At 39.5% G+C, this 25,948-nt stretch overlaps 1 protein-coding gene and 1 long non-coding RNA gene across 4 annotated transcripts in view; both read left to right on the top strand.

The window, feature by feature from the left end:
- The window catches only part of LOC128017541 (basement membrane-specific heparan sulfate proteoglycan core protein), a 1,082,135-nt gene that overhangs the window by 855,958 nt on the left and 200,229 nt on the right, over positions 1-25,948 (top strand). The window lies entirely within an intron of this gene.
- On the top strand, positions 1,465-9,844 carry LOC128017447 (uncharacterized). Of its 3 annotated transcripts, none has more exons than XR_008184448.1 (3): positions 1,465-1,855; positions 1,963-2,021; positions 9,331-9,844. It is a non-coding gene; the product is annotated as an uncharacterized LOC128017447 (long non-coding RNA). The 3 variants fall into 3 exon arrangements; XR_008184449.1 differs by lacking the exon at positions 1,963-2,021 and adding an exon at positions 9,120-9,178; XR_008184450.1 differs by lacking the exon at positions 1,963-2,021 and having other exon boundaries at positions 9,120-9,844.

The following is a 25,948-nucleotide window of genomic DNA, read 5'->3' on the forward strand; positions in this document are numbered from 1 at the left end:
ATACTAGTAACCATATGATTACTGATATCAAAAATAAAGGTCTTTACTAGTAAGAATTGTATTTCTGATATGTGAGATTGGAATTTCAACTAGTAACAATGTTAATTCTTGATATCAATTATTTTAACCTGGGAATGCCAATAGGCAAGCCAAATTAACTTTTATTCATTCGCAGGATATGTATTCTTGATATCAACAATTCAATTTTCACTAGTCAAAATGTTAATTCTTGATATCAGGAATTAGATTTCTACTAGTAGCAATTGCTATTTTTGATATCAACAATTCAATTTCCACTAGTAAGAAAGCAATTCTTGATATCAACAATTAAATTTGAATGGAAGCCTATGGTGACATTTAACTAGTGAAAATACAATTCCTGATATCAAGAATTAACATTGTTACTAGTGGAAATTGAATTGTTGATATCAAAAATAGCAATTGCTACTAGTAGAAATCTAATTCCTGATATCAAGAATTAACATTTTGACTAGTGAAAATTGAATTGTTGATATCAAGAATACATATCCTGCGAATGAATAAAAGTTAATTTGGCTTGCCTATTGGCATTCCCAGGTTAAAATAATTGATATCAAGAATTAACATTGTTACTAGTTGAAATTCCGATCTCACATATCAGAAATACAATTCCAGAAATATAATTCCTGATATCAAGAATTAGCATTGTTACTAGTGGAAATGTAATTGTTGATATCAAGAATTAACATTGTTACTAGTGGAAATTGAATTGTTGATATCAAAAATTATAATTGTTACTAGTGGAAATTGAATTGTTGATATCAAGAATTAAAATTGTTACTAGTGAAAATTGAATTGTTGATATCAAGAATACATATCCTGCGAATGAATAAAAGTTAATTTGGCTTGCCATAGTCCCACTAGTCCCGCCCCTTACACAATGATGTTACTCTGATTGGCTCAAGTACTAACACAACCAAAAGCAAAACAGGAATTAAATGATTGACAGGTAACATATTTGGTTACACAGATAAACACAGCTTCTTCTTCTCTACTTTTCTCTCAGATGAAACGTAAAAACTTTTATATGAATTTAACTTTAACTGTAAATAGTCTTATTTATTAAACTCTACATATTATATTTATACTTTTAACCAGCACACCTTTTACCCAATTTTAACTAACATGAACTTTTCTTTTTTCTTTGTGTGTGTGTGAGTGAATTACACTGTTAATGATATTTTATACTCTGTAATATAATTTTTTTTACAGGGCTACACATATGTTTATAATATAAAACTGTATTATTTGCAGAATCATCAATATTTCTATTCTGGTGTCTCTATTGGGCTCTTCATGAGAGAGAAGCACCAAACCAAAGCCTTTTCAACTCCATTCCTAATATAACACCACATTTAGTATTTTAATAAACATTTATATTTGTTAACTGTTTCTATGCCTTAGATACAATAATTAAATATGTAACCAGGTCAAAAGTTACAAAAGTTATCACTGGACTGATTAGTAAAAGCTTGATGTTAAGGGACTCAGCATGTATCACACTGTAGCATGTTCCATCCAATACGCTAGCCCTTTAAGAAATGTGAATGTGTGACGTTCTGGAAGTGTCGCGAGATTCGCCTGTAAACAGCGCGTTTTCATAACGTGTTTTGAATGCTGCTCATGCGGTGGAGCGTCGAAGCCATAAAACTCCGTGTTATTATCAATATAATGAGAGAGATGCACATATAGTGACTGGAAAGCCTTCTTTAATATTTTGCTCATGCGGATGGCTGTGTATTGTGCTGAGTGACCGTGATTTCTGTCGAGACACGTACCCATGTGACGAAATCAGATCGACAATAGATCTCGAAGCGTAAGTGTTGAACTATCATCAATGCCAGTTTATTATTGAGATAATTTTGTTGTGCATGATGTGATTTGAACATTAAGTGATTAGTGGTCATCCTTGGTCGATTATAGAGGGGAGAAGAGAGCTCTGTAGGCCTTCTGTTTCCTCAGGCCGAGTGTGAAGCAACAGAGTGAGTGTTATTAATTAATCCATTCTAAAAATTGTTTAATACTCATGCATATGTGTGTTTTTTTGTAACCAGTAGATTGTTACAGTTGTTCTGGTGTCGTGTTTTCCAAATGTTAAGAACCAGTGTTGTATTGTGTCTATTACTGTCCACAGAGGGGAAATTGAGTTCATCATTGGCTGTGAAAGCGTGTACAATGCTATGGTGATGCTATGATGATGAACAGTAAGTTTGAATTAGTTGACGTTTGAAGTGTACAAGTGTTAATTTACTGTGATTTGAGATTGAGTGAATATTAGTCAGTGTAATGTATTAATGTTACTGGGAAATGTGGCTTCTAATTTCATTTTTATGCATGTTATGTTACATAAGCAGCCTTATTTGATCTTCTATGCATGCTGACAAATCTTGTAACACTCTGTGTATTTGTTTTTCAGTATAAGAGTCCACTATCGTTGTCTATGTTGGTTATATTCATGTAATTGACCTGTTAATGTGGTGACTGAGAACAAAGAGACAAGAGAGTTTGATGTAAAGAAAAAATAACATCTTTATAGATTTCAACCACTGTAACAAACCTTACTGTGTAACACCCTTAAGATTTGCATAATTAACGCTGCACTGTTAAGTGCAGTCTGGAATAAACGATCCCCTTAAAAAAATTATTAATTCCTGTGTCCGGTGTAGTCACTAACACTCACACCGGGCCACAGAGAATTTTGGTACCAGGAGTGGGGTTCCATTGCTAATTTTGGGGTGACAGTCAGGTGGATAAGGAGAAACATAGACAACGGTAGTGGTGAAGAGGGGTCGAGTTAGCGGTGCCAAGGAGGTTGACGACGTGAAGTGGGACGTGCCTGGAGAGCCTGCGGTGAAGCACGGGACCAGCTTTCAGGAACGCAGGAGGGTGTTCACTTCGACGCTGAGATCGTTGACAAAGGCGACCGCAGAAAATAGCCCCTTCAGGTTAATCCGCTGTGACTGTGACTGTGTTTTGTGACTGTGTGCCATTCGAGGTAGAGACATTGTAAGAGCATGGACCAGGACGATGATGTGCCAGCGGCTCAGGCTGGAGCCAGCCGTGATATGGACAATGCTGAGGCTGTGGGTCATGATGATCTAGGTAATCCAGTGGCAGAATTGCAGTCACAAATTTTGGAGCTAGGTCGAAGACACGACCAAGTCATGTCAACCCTTGCTAATATGAGTAATGTTGCCACTAGATCTTATGTTTACATTCCAAGGGAACGTCAACTTATGCCATTCAGTGGTGATCATGTTAAAGATGGTCAGTCTGTAGATGAGTTCATTGATGAGGTTGAACGTGTAATTCGGGTAAGGGGTTTGAACGTTGATGACCAAGTTGATTTCATACTTTCACATTTAAGAGGTTCAGCCTTAGATGAAGTTAAGCTGTGTATGGGTGGGGAGACCAAGCAAACCAGTGATCTGTTTTCATATTTGCGGGGGGCATTTAGAGAGAAACGTACTACACCACAGTTGTTACATGCTTTTTATGCACGCAGACAGCTAGAGGGAGAAGACTTCCGTGACTTTTCCCATGCTCTCTCTCAGCTTCTTAATTCTGCTCTCCAACAGTCCCATTACGCTGTGTCTGATTCCCAGCTGGCTTTAAGAGATCAGTTCATCGAAGGCATAAGAGATGCGACTCTGCGTAGAGAGCTGCGCAAGCTGGTCAGAGAAAAGCCTCAGTCCACCCTGTTTGATGTCCGTGAAGAGGCCATGATGTGGGTTGTGGAGGACAGACCCCGTGGTGCTAATGTGGCCAGGAGTCGAAATATCGTGAGTACATGTTCTGGGGAGATGTCAGAACATTTAAATCCCGCCAGTGCTGCACAAAGTGACATGGCTTCAGCTTTGCAAGAGGTAGTAAAAGTTATCACGCAGCAGGGTAAAGCTATTGGAGAACTCACTAATGCAGTTCGTGAACTTGCTGTACAAAAGGGTGGTCCCAGTGGTAGCCAGAGTGGAAAGCCAAAGTTCAAGCCCAAGTATACAGATGACGGCCAACCCATTTGTTTAAGATGTGAAGGGGTGGGACATGTAGCTAGGCAGTGTCCTGTACCACGTAGTTCCAAAGACCAGTCCACTGCCACCACAAGTTCTGCGTTACAGGGAAACGGGGTCCCTCCGTTGCTGTGAGCCGAGCAATGCGGGGAAAACCAGAAGGCTCGAGATGTAGCAAGTTAACAAAAGAACGGTTCTTAGAGCGTGCAGTTGATAAGTGCCCTGAAGTTGATATTCACATTGATGGTGTTTCAGTTAGATGTCTTCTGGACACGGGAAGTAATGTGAGTACCCTAACAGAAAGCTTCTTCAGAGAAAACCTCCACGGAGAAGACAAGGACCTTCACTGCACCTCTAAGTGGCTAAGAATAACTGCAGCGAACAAGCTACCCCTGCCGTACCTGGGGTATGTTGAATTGGACATCCAAGTGATAGGGCTTACTATACCTGAGTGTGGGTTTCTGATAGTCCGTGATGGGGATTCTTCCGAGCCAGATTTAACTCCCCCTGGTATCATTGGCATGAATATCACCCAGAGATGCAGAGAGTTAGCACTGACTGAGTTTGACACCACTTTAGGAGGAAAGCTGGAGTCCGTGTGGAGGGAAGCCTTCACTCGCGTACAGGAAGTTGAACTAGGAAAAACTATGTCAACAGCCAGAGTTGGTGGTAAGGGCAAAGTCCATGTACCAGCATCCTCTGTAGCCACAGTTTATGCCAGAGTAAACAAGAAAGCCACTGACACCAATGCTTGGCTGTTGCTGGAACCAGGAACCACCCCATTACCAGGTGGCTTGATCCCTATGCCCACCTTAGTGTCATCCAGAAGTCGAGTGTTTCCAGTTCAAGTGGTCAACTTCTCCCAAGAAGATGTTTGGCTGCCCCCTAAAGTTCGGCTTGGGATACTTACCCTCTGTCAGTGTATTGAGAGTGACGCCTGTGAGGCGAGATTCCAGCGCATCTCTGCCGAACATAGAGAAGTGGGAATTGATCAGAAAGATAAAGCAGAGTCTGATGCTGACCTGAGTAACCTGTTAAGTAGACTGCATATGGGAGGTAATCCAGAAGAGCAAGCAATGCTCGGTGCATTAATTTTGAAGTATGCAGATGTGTTTGCTGTCCATGATGAGGACCTGGGATATACAGACCGAGTGAAGCATGAAATCCACTTGACAGATGATACTCCTGTAGCTCAGCCATATCGCAGGATACCACCGACCCAGTTTGAAGAGGTCAAAGAGCATATCTCAGGTTTACTCCGGAAGGGTATCATCCAGGAAAGCTCGAGTTCCTATGCTTCACCCATTGTTCTGGTGCGCAAGGCTGATGGAAGTCTCAGGCTGTGCGTGGATTATAGGAAACTAAACTCCAAAACCAACCGTGATGCTTTTCCATTGCCGCGCATCGATGAGAGCTTGGATGCACTGGGCGGAGCACAAGTTTTCTCGACAATAGACCTTGCTAGCGGTTACCATCAAGTTGCAGTCCATGAAAAGGACAGACATAAGACAGCCTTCACCACGCCGTTTGGCCTCTATGAATACCATCGGATGCCTTTCGGGCTATGCAATACGCCCGCCACGTTCCAGCGGCTAATGCAGGCCGTAATGAGTGACTTTGTGTTCCAAATTGTGCTTATCTACTTGGATGACTTGTTGGTGTACTCGTCCACCTTTCACGAACATCTTGTGCGACTTGAAACTGTGTTTAGAAGGTTGAAGGAAACTGGGCTAAAGATTAAAATAGAGAAGTGTCATTTCCTGCAGCCGGAAGTGAGATTCCTTGGCCATCAAGTTTCATCCCAAGGCGTGAGTACAGACCCTGATAAGATAAGTGCAGTTCGGGAGTGGCCAGTCCCCGGCACTCTCAAGGAACTCAGATCGTTCTTGGGGTTTTGTAGCTATTACAGGAGATTCATCGAAAGTTTCTCCCAGATAGCCGGGCCGTTGCATGATGTAGTGAATGCATGCCTTAGGGAGACAAGTCACGTCAAGGCAGCTCAACTGTATAAGAGTTCCTGGACTTCTCAGTGTCAGACGGCATTCGAACATCTCAAAGACAAGCTTACCAGTGCACCAACGCTGGGGTATGCTGATTTCACTCTTCCCTTTGTGATTGAGACTGATGCGAGCAACCTTGGGTTAGGAGCAGTCTTGTACCAGCATCAAAAGGGTAAGAAGACAGTCATCGCTTATGCCAGTAGGAGGTTGAGAGGGGCTGAGAGAAATGATAAAAACTACAGCAGCATGAAGCTGGAACTGTTAGCTCTTAAGTGGTCAGTCACTGAAAAGTTCCGAAGTTATCTGCTGGGGTCCAAAATCACCATCATAACGGACAACAACCCCCTCTGCCACCTCGGGACTGCCAAGTTGGGAGCCATTGAACAACGCTGGGCTGCTCAACTCGCTGTGTTTGATTTCGATGTCAAGTACCGCCCTGGACGATGCAACACTGCTGCTGACGCCCTTTCCAGGATACCAGGATCCGATGAACCAGACTTTGAAAGTGAAGATGCAGAGTATGATGGCTGTGTGGCAATCTGTAACTCCCTCAGGACAGGAACAGCTCTGGGACCAGACCTCGTAGCAGTAGGAGTTGAGGGTGGCAAAGTCTGGCAGTTAAAGGCATCTTTGGCAGGAGAAGAGGATGTTGGGTGTGAGAATACCCCCACTTTGCCAGGATATTCAAAGTCAGAACTTCGTCAGTTTCAGGAGTCTGATCCAACTCTCAGTGTGTTCAAGAAGTTCTGGAGCCGTCAAAGGAAACCTACCAAGCAAGAGAAGTTAGGTTTGTCCAGGTCTGTGCGTTCTTTGCTGAAACAATGGCCAAAGATCAGAGAGAAGGATGGTCTCTTATACCGTGTTATCGATGACGTCCACACTGGAGAATGTCACCAGATGTTGTTACCCACCTGTCTGATAGAACAAGTCCTGAAGAACGTTCACGATCAGATGGGCCATCAGGGTATAGAGAGGACATTATCCCTGGTGAGACAGAGATGTTTCTGGGGAGGAATGTATGAGGAGGTGGAAAGGTGGGTGAAGCGATGTCAGCGCTGCGTGTTAGCAAAGATGCCGCAACCCAAGATCAAGGCGCCTTGGTCTTCATTCTTGGCTTCCCGGCCACTGGAGGTTGTAGCAGTCGACTTTACAATCCTGGAACCAGCCACGGATGGGCGAGAAAATGTTCTAGTGGTGACTGATGTGTTCACAAAGTTCAGTCAAGCATTTCCCACACGGGACCAAAAGGCTGAGACCACTGCCAAAATGCTCCTCAGAGAATGGTTCCTGAAATATGGAGTGCCGCAGCGTCTGCATTCTGATCAGGGCAGAAATTTTGAAAGCGCTGTGATTGCGGAACTCTGCAAGTTGTACGGAGTTAAGAAAACTCGGACGACACCACATCACCCCCAGGGCAATCCTCAATGTGAGAGGTTCAATAGAACCCTTCATGACCTTCTGAAGTCTCTCCCACCCGAAAAGAAGCGCAAGTGGCCAGAACATTTATCAGAGCTGGTCTATGCATATAATGTGACGCCACACTCATCCACAGGGTACTCACCGTACTATCTGTTATTTGGGGTTCAGCCGCATCTGCCAGTTGATGCTCTGTTGGGCCAAGAGCCTATAACGGATGACAAACTTGATTGGTTAAAAGTACACCAGGAACGTCTCCGAGATGCCCATGTTCGAGCAAAGGAATATGCAGAAAGGAAGGCTGTGGAAAGAGCAATTCAGCATGAGGAGAAATTATATTGCCCCACGGTAGAGATTGGACAACATGTGTACCTGCGACACCGACCACCAGGAAGAAACAAAATTCAGGATGCATGGTCTTCCACCGTTTACAGAGTGGTAGAGGTTCAGGGGACCACATACACTGTGGAGTCTGTCGAAGGGGATATGGTAAAAAGAGTGCACAGATCCAAACTCAGGCCCTGCAATAGTCCAGTCCCAGTGCCCATTCCAAGGCGTCGGAAGTCCCCTGTGCTGGAGGTACCTACCTCACCTGCAGAGTCAGAAATCCCTTCATTGGAGACAGAGTGCATTCTGGTGGAGGAAGTTCTGTGTCCTGGGGAGAAACTGACGTTAGTCTCAACTTCGGAGTCTGCAAAACAGCCCGTTCCTCAGCTCGGAGACTATCTCAATGATCAGGAAGAGGAATCTGGTATGAGCGGTGACTGGTCAGGACCAGCGAGTCATGAGACACATGATGATAACCTGGAAGTGACGCCAGTAGTTCGGGAGCCAGAAACCGAAAGTGTCCACTTACCTGCTGAGAATCCAGCGATGAGACCAGTGCCTACCCCTAGAAAGAAAAGAGAAGAGTGTGTTAAGCCAGAAGTGCCTTATCCTGCTGTGCGTAAAACACCTAGAACAACTGCAGGAGTGCATAGTAACCCAAACCGATTACCCAAGTCTACATGTAATGCAGTGTCTTTTAGTCCTGATGTGCTCTCCCAGGTGCTAGCTGGCATAGTCCTCTATACCACAGGGAAGCTTCAAGGGGGACAAGATGATTAGGGTTGGTAGTCACCGGGGACGTCGACTATCAGCAGGGGAGAGTGTAACCAGGTCAAAAGTTACAAAAGTTATCACTGGACTGATTAGTAAAAGCTTGATGTTAAGGGACTCAGCATGTATCACACTGTAGCATGTTCCATCCAATACGCTAGCCCTTTAAGAAATGTGAATGTGTGACGTTCTGGAAGTGTCGCGAGATTCGCCTGTAAACAGCGCGTTTTCATAACGTGTTTTGAATGCTGCTCATGCGGTGGAGCGTCGAAGCCATAAAACTCCGTGTTATTATCAATATAATGAGAGAGATGCACATATAGTGACTGGAAAGCCTTCTTTAATATTTAGCATCAGACATGCGGATGGCTGTGTATTGTGCTGAGTGACCGTGATTTCTGTCGAGAAACGTACCCATGTGACGAAATCAGATCGACAATAGATCTCGAAACGTAAGTGTTGAACTATCATCAATGCCAGTTTATTATTGAGATAATTTTGTTGTGCATGATGTGATTTGAACATTAAGTGATTAGTGGTCATCCTTGGTCGATTATAGAGGGGAGAAGAGAGCTCTGTAGGCCTTCTGTTTCCTCAGGCCGAGTGTGAAGCAACAGAGTGAGTGTTATTAATTAATCCATTCTAAAAATTGTTTAATACTCATGCATATGTGTGTTTTTTTGTAACCAGTAGATTGTTACAGTTGTTCTGGTGTCGTGTTTTCCAAATGTTAAGAACCAGTGTTGTATTGTGTCTATTACTGTCCACAGAGGGGAAATTGAGTTCATCATTGGCTGTGAAAGCGTGTACAATGCTATGGTGATGCTATGATGATGAACAGTAAGTTTGAATTAGTTGACGTTTAAAGTGTACAAGTGTTAATTTACTGTGATTTGAGATTGAGTGAATATTAGCCAGTGTAATGTATTAATGTTACTGGGAAATGTGGCTTCTAATTTCATTTTTATGCATGTTATGTTACATAAGCAGCCTTATTTGATCTTCTATGCATGCTGACAAATCTTGTAACACTCTGTGTATTTGTTTTTCAGTATAAGAGTCCACTATCGTTGTCTATGTTGGTTATATTCATGTAATTGACCTGTTAATGTGGTGACTGAGAACAAAGAGACAAGAGAGTTTGATGTAAAGAAAAAATAACATCTTTATTGATTTCAACCACTGTAACAAACCTTACTGTGTAACACCCTTAAGATTTGCATAATTAACGCTGCACTGTTAAGTGCAGTCTGGAATAAACGATCCCCTTAAAAAAATTATTAATTCCTGTGTCCGGTGTAGTCACTAACACTCACACCGGGCCACAAATATAAAACTTGCCATATTAACTCTGTTTCAGCCTTGTTTGGAGTATATAGAGAGATCAGTGTCATGTGTTGAAGTGAATGGTGACATGAGTGTATCGTTACACACCTAATGATTACTTTAGTCACAGAGTTCAATAGAGATGAGTTTAGTCCTGAAGTCAGAGAGAGTGAAGTGACTTTCAGATGATGATGTTAAATGAGTTGCTGAAGTCTTCAGATCGTCTGCTGAAGTTGATGGAGATTCAGTGTCTCCTCATATGAGGTTGTAGTTGGAGGTGTTCAGCTCTCCTTCAGCAGGAGCTTCATTCTGCTTTCTATGACGAGTCAGAGGTGTTTGTCTGAGGACGAGACGGAGCCAGAGCCTCCAGAAAACACTGAGAGCACAAAACTGACCACAGGAACAAACCACAATATGACAAAGTCTATGTAATATTCATACTTTAAAACTATATATTAATAAAAAACTAAATATAATTCTTATCTTAAACCGGTTTGAGTCACTTTATGTTTTTATCTTAACAGACTTACCCAGAACTGAACTGACTGTAGATCCAGAGAGTCGTGTCTTCACTGGAGAGACGGTCAATCTGACGTGTGTGATTGAGTCTGATCACAGAGACTGGAGATATGTGTGGTATAAAAGGAGGAAAGGAACCAAATACTACACTTCAATATTACAGTCGTCTGAGCGTCTCACTGTAGACAGAAACACTCTCACAATTGAAGAATCTGACACTCTCACTATCAGAGCAGTAACTACATCTGATGAGGGTCAGTACACGTGTAGAGGACGGAGAGATGAAAGACCAAACTCATCACAATCAAGCTCTGTTTATCTCTCAGTGACGGGTGAGTTTAATATCATTGTCCTCATAAACTCTCTCTGTTGCAAGGTTATTATGGTTTTGCATTTTCAATAAATTTTTATTTCGTTTTGACTTTTCAAATTCAGTTTAGTTTTAATTTGTTGTGGTTTTTTAATTAAAGTGGGTTTGCTAGTTTAGTTTTTATTTTTCGAAAATGCTTTTAGTTTAGTTTTTATTAGTTTCAGGGTTAGTTTTAGTCTTTTTTCATAATTTGGGTTATTTGTAAATATTTGTACAAATATGTAAACAGTCTCAACACTCCACAGTAAGTGCAAAATGTGTGAGTGACGTGTGCCAGTGAAAAACCTAAAGAGCCAACAGACTAAAGATATACATGATCCGCACGTGTTCAACCCATTTTTGAGCCACAACAAGACATTTCAGTCAGATTATTAGTGTGAAATAACAAATTAAAAAAATAAAATAAAAATAAAATAAACTTTAAATACAGATTTTTATTTGTTTAGTGTGTGTGTGTGTGTGTGTGTGTGTGAGTGAGTGTGCACGGGTGAGAAAGAGAGAGATGGCTTTACTTCAGTCAAGCAATAATTTTCTATACAAATACCACAGCAGTACAGTTTTCACACCCTATACTGGGGTCTCGAACTCTGATCCTGGAGAGCTACCGTCTTACAGATTTCAGCTCCAACCGCATCAAACACACCTGAAGCAGCTGATCAAGGTGTTCAGGGCTACTTGATAACTACAGACAGGTGTGTTTGAGCAGGGTTGGAACTGAAGTCTGCAGGAGGGTAGCTCTCCTGGAGCAGGGTTGCAGATCCCTGCCCTAAACTACATCGACCCTATATCCTACTCATCTGGACTGAAGCAGCAAACATTTAGTGTAAGAGTAAACAAATGACATAACATTATTTAATATTTGAATTAGAGGGTGACACGGGAGTGGAATTTCAAATCTGTCCCGTCCCAATCCCATGAAAAAAACTGGGGGAAAATCCTGTCCCGTTTCAATCCCGGAAGAATGACTCCCGTTCCCGCCATAGACAGTAAAAGAAACGGACACAGCGACACCAATGGATTCAACAGAGACAAGTGAAGTAAATTAGAAGCACACACTTCCTGGGGATCGAGCGTACTGCACAGACTCAGACTGAGCTCGATGACGTAGATGTCACGTGAGCAACCTGTAAATCTTCTAATCGCTGTGCCAAGAGAAATCTGAATCACCCACCCGAATCTTGCAGACGTTGTTGAATAATTTTGTCCCGTTGCTTTTATGGACTCTCCTTTGACGTCATGCCTCCACGTCCCCCCGATAGCCTCATAGACAGTAAAAGATTGCCTGTGAGCTTCTCCTCCTGTCCATACGGTAATTTCTCTACTGTGCGACAGAGAGTCACTGGTTATGACGCAATCGTTAGCCTATTTTTTACAAAAACTGCTTCTACGGCCCATAATGTAAGATACAAGGTAATGGAGAATTTTATACATTTTCGTGTTTCTTTAGAAATAATGAATGGACAAATGGAGTCAAAGTGACGCCAAACATGAATGGGAGTCAATGCAATGCTAACAGGGATGCTTCAATAAAATATGAAACCCTGCCCCCCTGATTCCCGCCCACTCCTGAGTTGTTTTTATTTATTTTTGGCTGGAATCTATCAGTTACAGTAAACATTGCACACACATTAAATTTCACGTAAATCATCCATGCTAACCCACACTTTTTTTTTTTCTTTTTTTTTTCATTTGAATGGAGATTTATTTGTCATACACAGAGTTTCGAAGCTTCTCGCTCAAGTTCTTTTTTAACAAATTTTGTTTGTGATGAAAATAACAGATCGATGCATTTCTTACAGATTTCTTCCCATTCAAAATCAGATACAGATGTGAAGTAGCTCTGTAAGATTATTTTTTTTTATGGGTTATTGTGAAAGCCACTGTGTGTGAATGTGCTGAATCTGTTTAAATCATGCTATAACCTGAAGTAAAAGCAACAGACAATCTCCTTGAGAACTAGCCTTAAACTTCTTGCTCAGTTATGGCCATCATTATAACCTTCTGATCGGAGAGATCTGATTGTACTCCGACTTTTAAAAGATCCTCTCCTCGCTCCAGTCAGAGTCACACTGCTCCTCACATACTCTGGTCGAGTGTACCCATGTACCCATCTTCATAGATGCAGGCTCCGCACACTTTAACTACCCAGGAATCCTTGCGAAATGCCAATCAGACAACGGATGGGAGGAGATTTCGCTCAAGATCAATTGATGACATGGCTGAGAAGAACATATTTAAGTGTGGGTCTCATTATGGTTTTTATGACCTAGGTGTACATTTGACCAGTTGTTACCTACAGTTTATACAAACATTATGGTCATCGACCAGTGGTTGATATCTCAAACATAATATTACCACGATGATACAAATATTATAATATTTGTATAAGATATTTGTGATATTTAATAAGACCGTTATTTATTACTATAACAGGGACAAGGACAGGGCCTAATGTCAGACCACTGATTCGTCAAACATGTTTCCTTCAGTCTGTATTCTTCTATACTTACTATTTTGTAGTAAGTAATGAATATACTTCGGGGAAATGTATTGGAGTAAAAGTATACGTTTTAATCAGGAAATATTGGAGAGTAAAAGTTGGCTAAAATATAAAAACTCAGAGTACAGATAATCCCAAAAAATAAGGCTACTGTTTGTGGTGTGACTCGCTGCTCTCTTAGAGTATGAAAACTTTGTTAGTTACAGTTGTCTTTACAGTAATCGTTCTTGAAAGGACCTTTATTCATTTTTCTTTTTACATGCAGTGCTCTGTTTCTAGAAAGCAGTGATTACCAAACCTTTTTCATTTCATTTTTTTTAGCTGAACACTTTTGACATAAAGTATTTACTTGAAATAAACCTGAAATTTAAAAACATTTGCATGTTCAATGCTCTCTAATATCAGTTAATTGTAGGACTGCACGATACATAGATAATTTCCTCGATAAATGATTGAAAAGTTAGATAAAAGTTTGAGATAATGTTTGAGGCAAACGACAGAGCCCTAGTCATTTAAAGCGAGGCACTAGGACCATTTATCTGCTCGGGTCAAAGTTCAAACAGCGGCGCGAGCTTCACGAGAGCATTACTCAGACAGAGCTAGAATGGCAGGCAAACGTCAGCAACCCACTCTTCCTTCCTGGTATTGTAATAATGTTACTTTAAAGTTAACTCACTGGTAAATGACACATGATGTGTCCCAGCGGCTCCCAATTCCAGCTCACATTCATCACATCATGTTTTGCATGTGTCACTTAGTTAACACACCTGATTCTGATACCAGCTCATTAGAAGAGAGCTCCGTGCATGAACTGTGTTTCAATCGATATGATCCCTACACAGTGTTCACTGCTCCCTACTCCCTGAGCAGGGAAATCTGTTGAAGTTTACTACACTTCAGAACATTCATTCAAGGATTTGCGCCATGTAACATCTTCACACACAGATTAAACTTACTAGAGAAAATAGTGTGAAGTGTGACATAATATACCTCTGTAAATAAATACTATTTAAATAGGGGCAAGGGCTGGAATTGGGAGCCTGATGTAATCTGTTGTAGCCTGTTGTAGTAATGTTGTAGTCTGTTATAGCCTGTTGTAATCAGTTGTCTCTGGTATTCTGGTCTGTGTGTGCGTTCATGTGCTCAGGGGGCGTGGCTTTGAACGATGATGTCAGGGAGGGTGGGACGTTCACTTTCAGTGCTATCAGGCTAAAGTTAGCCTTTTCCAAGATCTCCTATTAAACTTTAACCACAAAACAGAAACACAAGAGCATCATCATGTCAGTATCATGAACACCAACAGTGTGTATTGTTTATAGATTAAACAGACATTTTAATAGATTTAATTTAGCATCAGAAATGATGCATAAAATATAATGAACCCAGAAGGACACAGACTTGAGCTTCCATGTTTATTAATTTATTATTAATCAATTAAATAAAATACATTATTTAATAAAATGAAATATTTAAAACATATAATATATACAGTATGTAGTCAGAGTGAAAGCATGTGTTTATAATATAAAACTGTATTATTTGGTGAATCCTCAATATTTCTATTCTGGTCTCTATTGTGCTCTTCATAAAAGAGAAACACCAAACCAAAGCCTTTTCAACTCCATTCCTGATATAACACCAATTTAGCATTTTAATAAACATTAATATTTGTTAACTGTTTCTATGCCTTAGATACAATAACTAAATATAAAACTTGTCATTTGAACTCTGTTTCAGTCTTGTTTGGAGTATATAGTGAGATCAGTGTCATGTGTTGAAGTGAATGGTGACATGAGTGTATCGTTACACACCTAATGATTACTTTAGTCACAGAGTTCAATAGAGATGAGTTTAGTCCTGAAGTCAGAGAGAGTGAAGTGACTTCCAGATGATGATGTTAAATGAGTCTTCAGATTGTCTGCTGAAGTTGATGGAGATTCAGTGTCTCCTCATATGAGGTTGTAGTTGGAGGTGTTCAGCTCTCCTTCAGCAGGAGCTTCATTCTGCTTTCTATGACGAGTCAGAGGTGTTTGTCTGAGGACGAGACGGAGCCAGAGCCTCCAGAAAACACTGAGAGCACAAAACTGACCACAGGAACAAACCACAACATGACTGATGTTATCAAATATGACAAAGTCTATGTATAATATTCATACTGTAAAAGTATATATTAATATAAAACAATATATACTTATTTTCTTCAAACATTTTGAGTCACTTAATGTTTTTATCTTAACAGACTTACCCAAACCTGAACTGACTGTAGATCCAAAGAGTCCTGTCTTCACTGGAGAGACGGTCAATCTGACGTGTGTGATCAAATCTAATCATACTGACTGGAAATATGAGTGGTATAAAGGCAGTGTAAAGTTACAGTCGTCTGATCGTTACACTGTAAACACAGACACTCTCACTATCAGAGCAGTAACTACATCTGATGAGGGTCAGTACACGTGTAGAGGACAGAGAGATAAAAGACCAAACTCATCACAATCAAGCTCTGTTTCTCTCTCTGTGAAGGGTGAGTTTAATATCATTGTCCTCATAAAGAAAACTATTTGACAATATTGAAAGTTTATGTAAATGTTGTACATTGTAATATGTGGATTAAAGAACATAAATGTTGACTGAATATATAAATCAGTATATGACTGGACAATTGGAAACATTTTTAATAATCAACACCAACTACAAGCAAACCAGATATTTAATTTAATGCAGTATTTTTCTCATAATGATTTTGGGTTTATAACAGTGATCATGATACTGTGATGCTGTTTCTCTCAATATTTGCTCATAAGTGTATTAATAGATGGAGATCAGAAGCTGTAGTGAAGGTGAGATCAGATCAGATCAGTGTGTGTTCAGAGGAGAGACAGTCTCTCTCTTTACTTTTACTGTAGTCTCTGTCTCTATGATTACACACAGAGCTGGACATTCATGTTTCTGCTCAGAGACTCTGTGACTAGAGCTTTTACACAATTACTAACCTTGTTTAATGTATGCATCATCTTTCATATTACATTAACTTAACAATAATTCATCTTTAAATCACAGAGCAGCTTTCATCAGCCGCTTCATTACAGAGAGACTTCCAGAAGTACAACATGTTGTGTCACAATATAACACAATACACAAATACAACAATAATTATTGTAGAAAGTTGCTGTATGTATCATCTGTAGATCAATGAAAGTGAAAGTTTTTCTTGATTTAAAGAAAGCTCATTAAATCAATATTTGTAGCTCAGTACAGTCAGTGGTGGAGAAAGCACCTGAAAGTGATACTCATGTAAAAGTATTGATATATTACCAGAATATTGCTTGATTAAAGTCTTAAAGTATGTGATATTTATTGTACTTAAGTACAAAAAGTATTTTTTAAATCTTAAAAGTACAAGTAAACGCAAAATGTTAAAAAAGCAAATAAATATATAAAAATGTTCATACACAGATTGAGTATCAAGATTGTGTTTCGTTCCATTTTGTATTTTGGGGTAGGAATAAGAAGCACTCTGTCCGGTATTTATTGTCTTTCATTCCAACATAAGAAAACATTTCTGGAAAACTCATCTTTTTAATAATCTCCAAACTTCTCCTACACTGTTAGAAATGTCTGTAAATTGAACAGTATTTAACTGTAAAATGAACTATATTTTACTGTAGGACAGTTATACAGCATATTACTGTATTTTAAAGTTACATTTTGGGGAATACCCTCTTGGCGACACTAAATTACAGTATTTTTATTTACTGTAAATCTAAATACAGTAAAGAAAAAAATGAGCGCGAAACCTGACCAATCACAGATCAAGTTTTATTTCCCACTTGGAGAAAGAAGAAAACAAGACACACAGATGCGAAAAGAACCAGTCAGATGCAAAGGTGGGTACAAATATTACTTCTTTTACTTTAAATATATTATATCTTTGGTTTAACTAAAACAAAAATATAAATAAAAAAAACGCTGCCACTGAACGGCGCGCAGTCACCTCACATTTATGCTGTGAAGAGAGCTAGAGAGAGTTGTGGTGACACTGTGCAAACATTCATATTTATTTCCTTTCTTTCCCTTTTCTGAACGTTTCACCATCAAAATATGGACATTAACGGGTCTCTGCCTTGGGTTTGACCACTCCAGGAGCTGTTGAGTGTTCATGTCAACTGTTAGCCGAACAACAAAGCTTTCGTGGATTTAGCTTAAAGTCAGTCGGATTTTTTCCCGCTATTATCGCTTGCTGTTAACTGATTACCCCATATAAATGCACGTCATGCTTGTAGTGCTAGAGTAAAACCCGCAATGTTCGTGTCGTTTGCAAACACTGGCGTCTCTGTGGAGACATTATACGCCTTTATTAATCATGACAAAGGGCATAAAAACACGGCGAATTTAAGATTTTCGTGTGCAGTTCCTGAATGCCCATACACTTTCCAAAGCCTCTCCGCCCCTCAGTCTGACATTTAATGTTACCGCAAACACATAAAGTTAAGGAAACTAAACAACCAAGAGAAAAATATGTCTACTTCAAATGTAACATTTGTTCTGTACATCAGCATCGGGAGAATAACATAATCTCGTTCGCGAAAATGCGCCGCAAATGGCACAGAACACAATGGAAATGTTTTCAGGGGACCCCAGTAAGTGACGAACCCGACTGTGTACATCCAATGCGCGATCAACGGCTGTCCGAATTCACTCACTCGTTTTCATTCACAGCTTCAAGTGAACCGTATTAGTGGACTAATGTAGAAATGAGTAAATGAGTGTTAAGGGGGCGATTTCGGATTTAGCCAACGTAATTTCCTCATTATTTTAACCTGGGATGTTCTCGTGACAAAGCAGCATGGTGTCTATCAGCTTAATAGCTGTACTTAGGACATAAATGTCTTATTATTGCTGTTAAAATAACTGTTGCAAATAAATACATTTTATACAAAAAAGTTTTCGTAATATGCTTTATTTATCTGTGTGTGTCTCAACTTTAAAATTAGCTGTTTCATCTTTGGACCCTACATTACGTTACATTTCTTACCTATGAAACTTATTTAAACATAACATTACAATTTTTTTTACAATGTTACTAATGTATAGATTAATATCTCACCCTCATGTTCTTTTTACATTTTTTATATTGCATATAAAGTTGTATGTCATAAATATGTAATCTCTGTATTTTTTGCAAGAAAACAAAAGTAGACGTTGAGTACTAAACATGCTCCATCCGGGTTCGTCACATATTGGGTCCCCTGGAAATATTTCCGTTGTGTTCTGTGCCATTTGCAGTGCATTTCTGTATTTGGTTGTGTTGTGAATATTTGGTTGTTTTGTTAGACATTTTTCACATCAAATGATCTAACTTTTTTTTCTGTTATGTAAAGGTTAAATGTTAACCCTGACAACAGCAAGTGCTCCTCAAAGTTCCACGTCATCAAAAGAAGTGGGAAGATGGTGCAAAGGAAGAACTCTGGTCTGAACCCTCATGTATCCTCCTTCATTAAAGGGATAGTTCACCCAAAAAATTAATTCACCCATTAATAACTCACCCTCATGTCGTTCCAAACCCGTGAGACCTCCATTTATGTCCTCTGTCCCTCCATTGAAGCTGTGTGTTCGGTCTGCTGTCCATGTCCAGAAAGGTAAGAAAAACATCATCAAAGTAGTCCATGTGACATCAGAGGGTCAGTTAGAATTTTTTGAAGCATCGAAAATACGTTTTGGTCCAAAAATAGCAAAGACTACAACTTTATTCAGCATTGTCTTCTCTTCCGTGTCTGTTGTGAGAGAGAGTTCAAAACAAAGCAGTTCGTGATATCCGGTTCGGATATCACTCCATGTAATTGGATCCTTTTGAACCAGTTCACCAAATCGAACTGAATCATTTTAAACGGTTCGCATCTCCAATACGCATTAATCCACAAATTACTTAAACTGTTAACTTTTTTTAATGTGGCTGACACTTCTGAGTTCAAACAAACCAATATCCCGGAGTAATTCATTTACTCAAAAAGTACACTGACTGAACTGCTGTGAGGAGAGAACTGAAGATGAACACCGAGCTGAGCCAGATAATGAACAAACTACTGACTCGTTCTCGAGTCAGCCAAATTAAAAAAGTTAACAGCTTAAGTAATTTGTGGATTAATGCGTATTGGAGACGCGAACAGTATAAAATGATTCAGTTTGATTTGGTGAACTGGTTCAAAAAGATCCGGTTACATCGAATGATTCATGAACTGGATATCACAAACTGCTTTGTTTTGAACTGTCTCACAACAGACCCGGAAGAGAAGACAATGCTGAATAAAGTCGTAGTTTTTGCTATTTTTGGACCAAAATTTATTTTCGACGCTTCAAAAAATTCTAACTGACCCTCTGATGTCACATGGACTACTTTGATGAAGTTTTTCTTACCTTTCTGGACATGGACAGTATATCACACACACAGCTTCAATGGAGGGACTGAGAGCTCTCAGACTAAATCTAAAATATCTTAAACTGTGTTCTGAAGATAAACGGAAGTCTCACGGGTTTGGAACGACATGAGGGTAAGTTATTAATGACCTAATTCTGATTTTTGGGTGAACTATCCCTTTAAGGAGTTTCTGGATTTCAGCTGGCAAAACTATTAAGCTACTAAGAGCAAATACATTCTACACAGGAGTTTTCTGAATTTGTAAATTTTTAAGATTGTTCTTATTACTGAATCTGTTCATGTCTGTTGTTTTAAAATGCTATTAATATGAAACTTTTATGTATAAATGAAATGTATTCAAGTTTTTGGAAAACTGCAAGTACAATCTGCAAGAATATTAAAATGTTATTTCAAGTATTACAATTTAACTATTAAACCAATAAAAGAAGTTAAACAGTCTTCTGTCTTTCTTTTTATAGTTTTTACTACTGAGACATGAGACCTGTTGAAATACAATAATTTGTAAGGTTTTACAATACATAATAAAAGTGAACCAATTACAGTAAATTTCACAGTGTAAAGTAATATTTTATTGTATTAAAATATATAAAAGGAGAAAAAAACATAATTGTGTTTTACAGTAAAAAAATATATTACTGCAAATACATTTACAGCAAGTTAAATGGTACTGTAAATATGAATACAGTATTTTTACTGTAAGTTTAATTTACAGTAAGTTACTGGCAAACTGCTGCCAGTAAGTTACTGTAATTTCTACAGGAAATTTTTTACAGTGTATCTGAGTGATACTTCTATTAAACGACAAAACTCCCTCCAATATATCCGCTTTGCTTGCCTAATTGTTCTTCTTACATCTGCCTGTGCATGTTTATACTGTATCATGTGCTGGAAATATGAGTCCTTTTAATAACTTGAAAGTTTATTTCTGTTTTTTACTGCTGTTTTACAATTATCATTCCAACATGGAACTGATTTCCTCTTTTTATGACTTTACCTTTAGCTATAGTCTATTGCTGCTAGTAATATTCCTTGTTTTACTTCATCACTTAATAACTCTATATCTATACAATTATCAACTTGACTTAAATATCTTTCACTTTCTACTTGAAAATTTTCCCAATCATCTTTTCCAAAAAAACAATTTCCTCCTCTTCCATCTGTTTTGTCCACTACAGAGATATTGACTTTACATATAACCGGATCATGATCCCATCTTTGTATTCTCTCCAATCACAAACTGATGCCGAATTATTTGATACCCAAGTAAGATCAAGTACTGATTCCTTTCCTGTCCTGATATCAATCCTTATCATATTACCATTGTTTAGACACCGATTCTCTTTCTTCCAATAACTCTTCTAATACTAAACCATTATTATCAGTTTTTTCACATCCTCACAATGTGCTGTGTTCATTAAAATCCCCACACCATACAACACTGTTCTCATCCTGTCCCCATATATCTATACGTTTGTTCAGTTCAAGCTTTTTACTTGGATTAGAGTAATTTATGATTGATAATTTTGATTTTCCTCCCCAAACCTCTATTCCCACATATTCTCGCTCATTTCCCAAGCTTATAACTCTGAGGAATTCCCTGTTTAACAAATGTAACACCCTCCACCTTCACCCTCTCTCCTGTCTTGTCTAATTTCTATATATCCACTTAAAACAAAACCCAAATTAGGCTTTAGCCAAGTTTCTTGAACACATAATACTTCTGTTTTTTCCTCTCTAGTGACTATAAATTGGTTAAAATCTTGTCCGTTTGCAATTAGACTTATCTCATTCCATTGAAGGATTGACATAATTAATATTATCAACCCACACATGTTAGATCTTGACTTGACTGCACATTAAACTCATCTCTTACTTCTTCCCACTTTAATCCTTCTAACTCCAAATGATGTACGGACGCTTTAACTATGATTGGAATCTTTTCAGTTTTAGATTTGATCTCAGATGTTGCATTTATTTCTCCCACTATAAAAGTAACTAACTTCTTCTTTTCTTCCCAAATCGTCCTACATTATTTATGCTCACCTCCATTTTTATTTTATCATCTACAACATCATTAGCATCCTCCCTCACTTCTATTGACAGCATCAGCATAAGAAATGTTTCCTTCACTTTAATCTGTTGTACTTTCATCTCCTGTTTCATTACTTCACATCCTCAAAAGGCAACACTATGATTGCCTCCACAATTGCAGCACCTTTGTTTATCAGCTTCTCCACATTTTCCATAATTGTGATCCCCTCCACATCTAGCACATCTTCTTGGCTTTTTACATCCCCTTGCTACATGAACAAATTCCTGGAAGTTATAACATCTCATAGGCTTTGTTATGAATTATCTTGAATTATGCTATATTTAACATAAACAAAGTATACCTCTTTAGGGAGGTCCTTACAGTCAAATTCAAACAGAGCAGACTGTGTTTCCTTTTTGTCAATTCCTCATTATTTTATCAGATTTTACTGATCCATTTCTCATCCTCAAATTCTCCACTAGCTCCTTCATGTTCACCAGAAGAGGAACTCCTGCCATTATTCCTTTACAACTCTCAGCTTTTCACCCTCCAACTCTTACCACTTTTGCTATTTTAATTTTCCCCACACTACTCATTTTCTTTGCCTTCTCTATCTGCTTTTCAGAGCTACATCCAAAAAGTAAGTTTCCATCTCCCAGTACTTTTGCATATTTTACTTCACCTATACGAGCCGTCGGCCGGTGCTCACACACTCCTCTCCACTACTGACCCACGGTTACAAAGTCCTCAGTCCAATGTCCGATGAGTAATCCAATAAATCAGTTCAAAATAATCCTCTGGTGCAGTCAAACTCTATTCCAATTTCACTCTAAACAGCAAATCATCAGGCAGTTGATATGACCCCCAAACCAATGAAGCTCTAGCCGTCTTATGGAAACGTCACCCCTACTGTTTCCATATTCTGCCTGCGGTTCTTAACTCTGGACCTCGAGGTCTTCTTCTTCTTCTTCTTCTTCTTCTTCTTCTTCTTCTTCTTCTTTGACGTTTAATTGCGGTTAGCAAACCAGGACTAATATTAACATTATTAATACCTATTTGCTGAGTTTGCTTTTCTATTATCCATCCAAAACTTTTAACCTGAGATTGTTCATATTCCCAGCAGTTTCCCAGAACATATTTAACTGGATGATTTAAAAAAATGACCTTTAATATTTGACCATAAATTATCCTTCAATAATCAATCGCTGATCTAATTAATGCACAATATACTCTCTTTATTGAGTGTCTTGTGGCACCCCAGTCCAGTCTTGCCAAACATCTCAACACATTAACTCCTTTCTTACATTTATCGATTACCTTTTGAATATGTGCTCCAAATATTAGCTTTGAGTCCATTCATACTCCCAAATATCTAATAATACTTGCTCTAAAGTCTGCTCATATAACTTTAATTTAACTTCAGGGGATTTCCTCTTTTTTGAGAAAAAAAATTACTTGAGTTTTTGCTACTGAAAGACGAAATCTCCACTGGTTAGTCCAGCTTTCAACAGTATCTATTGCTTTCTGCATTTTCTTCTCTAAATATCTTACATTTCTTCCTCTTACCCATAAGGCTCCATCATCTGCATATAATGACCCATTTATCATAATATTAAAAAGTACAGGACTGCAAACGCTACCTAGAGGAGTTCCGTTATCAATTACGTAGGTATCAGAGTATTCTTTACCTACTCTTACCTGTATTTTCCTTTCTTTTAAGAAATACATAATCCAATTAAACAACATCCCATTAATGCCCATTTTACCTAATTTAATTAAAAGCCCTTCCTTCCATACCATGTCAAAAGCTTTCTCGATATCGAAAAATACTCCTAGGACAATTTTTCTTCTCACTTGAGCTTTCCTGATTTCATTTTCTAAGCAAATTACTGCATCTATGGTACTACGTCCTTTCCTGAGTCAGCACTTACATTTCTTGAGAAGGCTCAGGGTCTTTGGGGTGGATAAAGCTATCATGTTACTGTTTTACAGATCAGCCATTGAATCTATAACATGCTATGGTCGTACCATATGGTCTGGCAATTTGACTGTTAACTTAGGTCACAACTTCAAAATGTGGTTAGAAGAGCTGGGAAAATAATGGAAAACTGCTCTTAACACCCCCAAAGGGCATTTAATATTTGGTTATGCCCTTCAGGCTTTCCAACTCTCTGGCGTTTTTTCAGGCACTCGTGAATGATGTGTTGAGAGACATGGTAGATTAATTCATATATGTTTACCTGGATGACATATAGATTTTTTTCTTCGTCTCTCCATGAACATGTTCAACATGTCAGACAATTGCTTCAGGAGGCTACTAGAAAATGTTTTTTTTTTTTTTTTTGTCAAGCTGGAGAAATGCGTTTTTCATGCACAGTATGTTTCTTTTGTAGGTTACAACGTCTCTTCTGACAAGGTTAAGGCTGTGATAGATTGGCCAATTCCAGATTCCCATAAGACTCTACAGCGGCTTCTGGGGTTCACCAACTTCTATAGGCATTTAATTCTCAACTTCAGCCAACTGGCTGCACCTCTGACCACCTTGACCTCCCCCAGAACTATGTTCAAGTGATTCGATACAGCCGAGGCTGTATTTACCAACCAAGCGGCTTCGTTTCGGCTCCCATCTTAGTCGCCCCTGATCCCACACGTCAGTTTGTGGTGGAGGTTGACACGTCAGAGGTGGGGATAGGTGCAGTTCTTTCCCAACACGCTTCCTCAGATGACAAGATACATCCTTGCATGTTTTTATCCCATTGTCTATCACCTGCAGACTGTAACTATGACATTGGTAACAGATAATTGTTGACCATCAAGTTAGCATTGGAGGAGTGGCGTCATTGGTTAGAAGGGCTGGGGGTACATTTCATTGTCTGGATCGACCATAAGAATATCAAATATATTAGATCTGCCAAAAGACTCAACTCCAGGCAGGCTCGGTGGGCACTTTTTTCAGACGTTTTGATTTTTCTCTCTCTTACCGCCCAGGTTCCAAAAACATCAAACCTGATTCCTTATTTCACATTTTTGATCACGTCTTTTGTTTCCATGGCCTCCCGATGGATGTGGTCTCTGATAGGGGTTCCCAATCTGTGTCTAAATCCTGGCAAGTGCTTTGTAAATTATTGGGAGCTATGGTTAGTTTGTCTTTGGGTTATCATCCCCCAAACTATGGTCAGTCCAAGCGAGCCAACCAAGATTTGGAGAGAATGTTGCCATGTTTGGTATCCAAGAATCCTTCATCCTGGAGCCAACAACTCTCCATGGTTGGGTAAATGGTAAATGGACTGCATTTAAATAGCGCTTTCAACAGACCACATGGCCATCCAAAGCGCTTTACAATTTGCCTCACATTCACCCATTCACACACACATTCACACACCGACGGCGGTGTCATCCAGCTCGTCGGGAGCAGCTGGGGTTAGGTGTCTTGCTCAAGGACACCTCGACACTTGGTCAGGTGGAGCCGGGGATCGAACCACCAACCTTCCGGTTTGTAAACTGTAGTCGCGGTCCCCTTTGCTCACGCCTTCATCCAGAGCTGCCACCGCAAATGGACCAGAGCCCGTCAGACTCTGCTCCAGGTGAGGGCACGCACTAAGGCTAAAGCCAATCACCACCGATCTAGGCCTCCTGTATACATTGTGGGTCAAAAAGTGTGGCTTTTTACCAAGAACATTCTGCTCCGTTCCATTTCCAACATGTTAGCTCCCAAATTAATTGGCCCATTCCCTGTCTCCAAAATTATTAGTCTTGTGACAGTCCGACTCAAACTTCCTCCGGCATACAGGAGAATTCATCCCGCTTTTCATGTACCTAAAAATCAAATCTGTGTTTAACTCCACTATTAATCCGCTGACCCCGGTTTCCCTACCCACCGTGACTCGTAGATGGGGAACCTACTTATTCGGTCAATCGTATTATGGACTTGAGACGGAGGGGACGTGGATTCCATTACTTAGTGGACTGGGAAGGTTACGTTCCGGAGGAGAGGAGTTGGGTACCTGCTAGGGACATCCTGGATCACTTCCTTTTTTTTTATTGCCCTGTCTTTCGTCTTGTGTTTGTCAGATTGTTTTTACAGTCTGCAATGTTCATGCCTAGTCTTCTCATCCCTTTCAGTTCCTGTTTTACTCTAGACTGTTCGCTCACTCCTGTTTCACCATGGGATCTTCACCTCTGTTTCTCACCTCAGGATCGCCCGTCTC

The sequence above is a fragment of the Carassius gibelio genome, chromosome A7 (assembly GCF_023724105.1).
Source record: "Carassius gibelio isolate Cgi1373 ecotype wild population from Czech Republic chromosome A7, carGib1.2-hapl.c, whole genome shotgun sequence".
Classification (NCBI taxonomy): Eukaryota; Metazoa; Chordata; class Actinopteri; order Cypriniformes; family Cyprinidae; genus Carassius; species Carassius gibelio.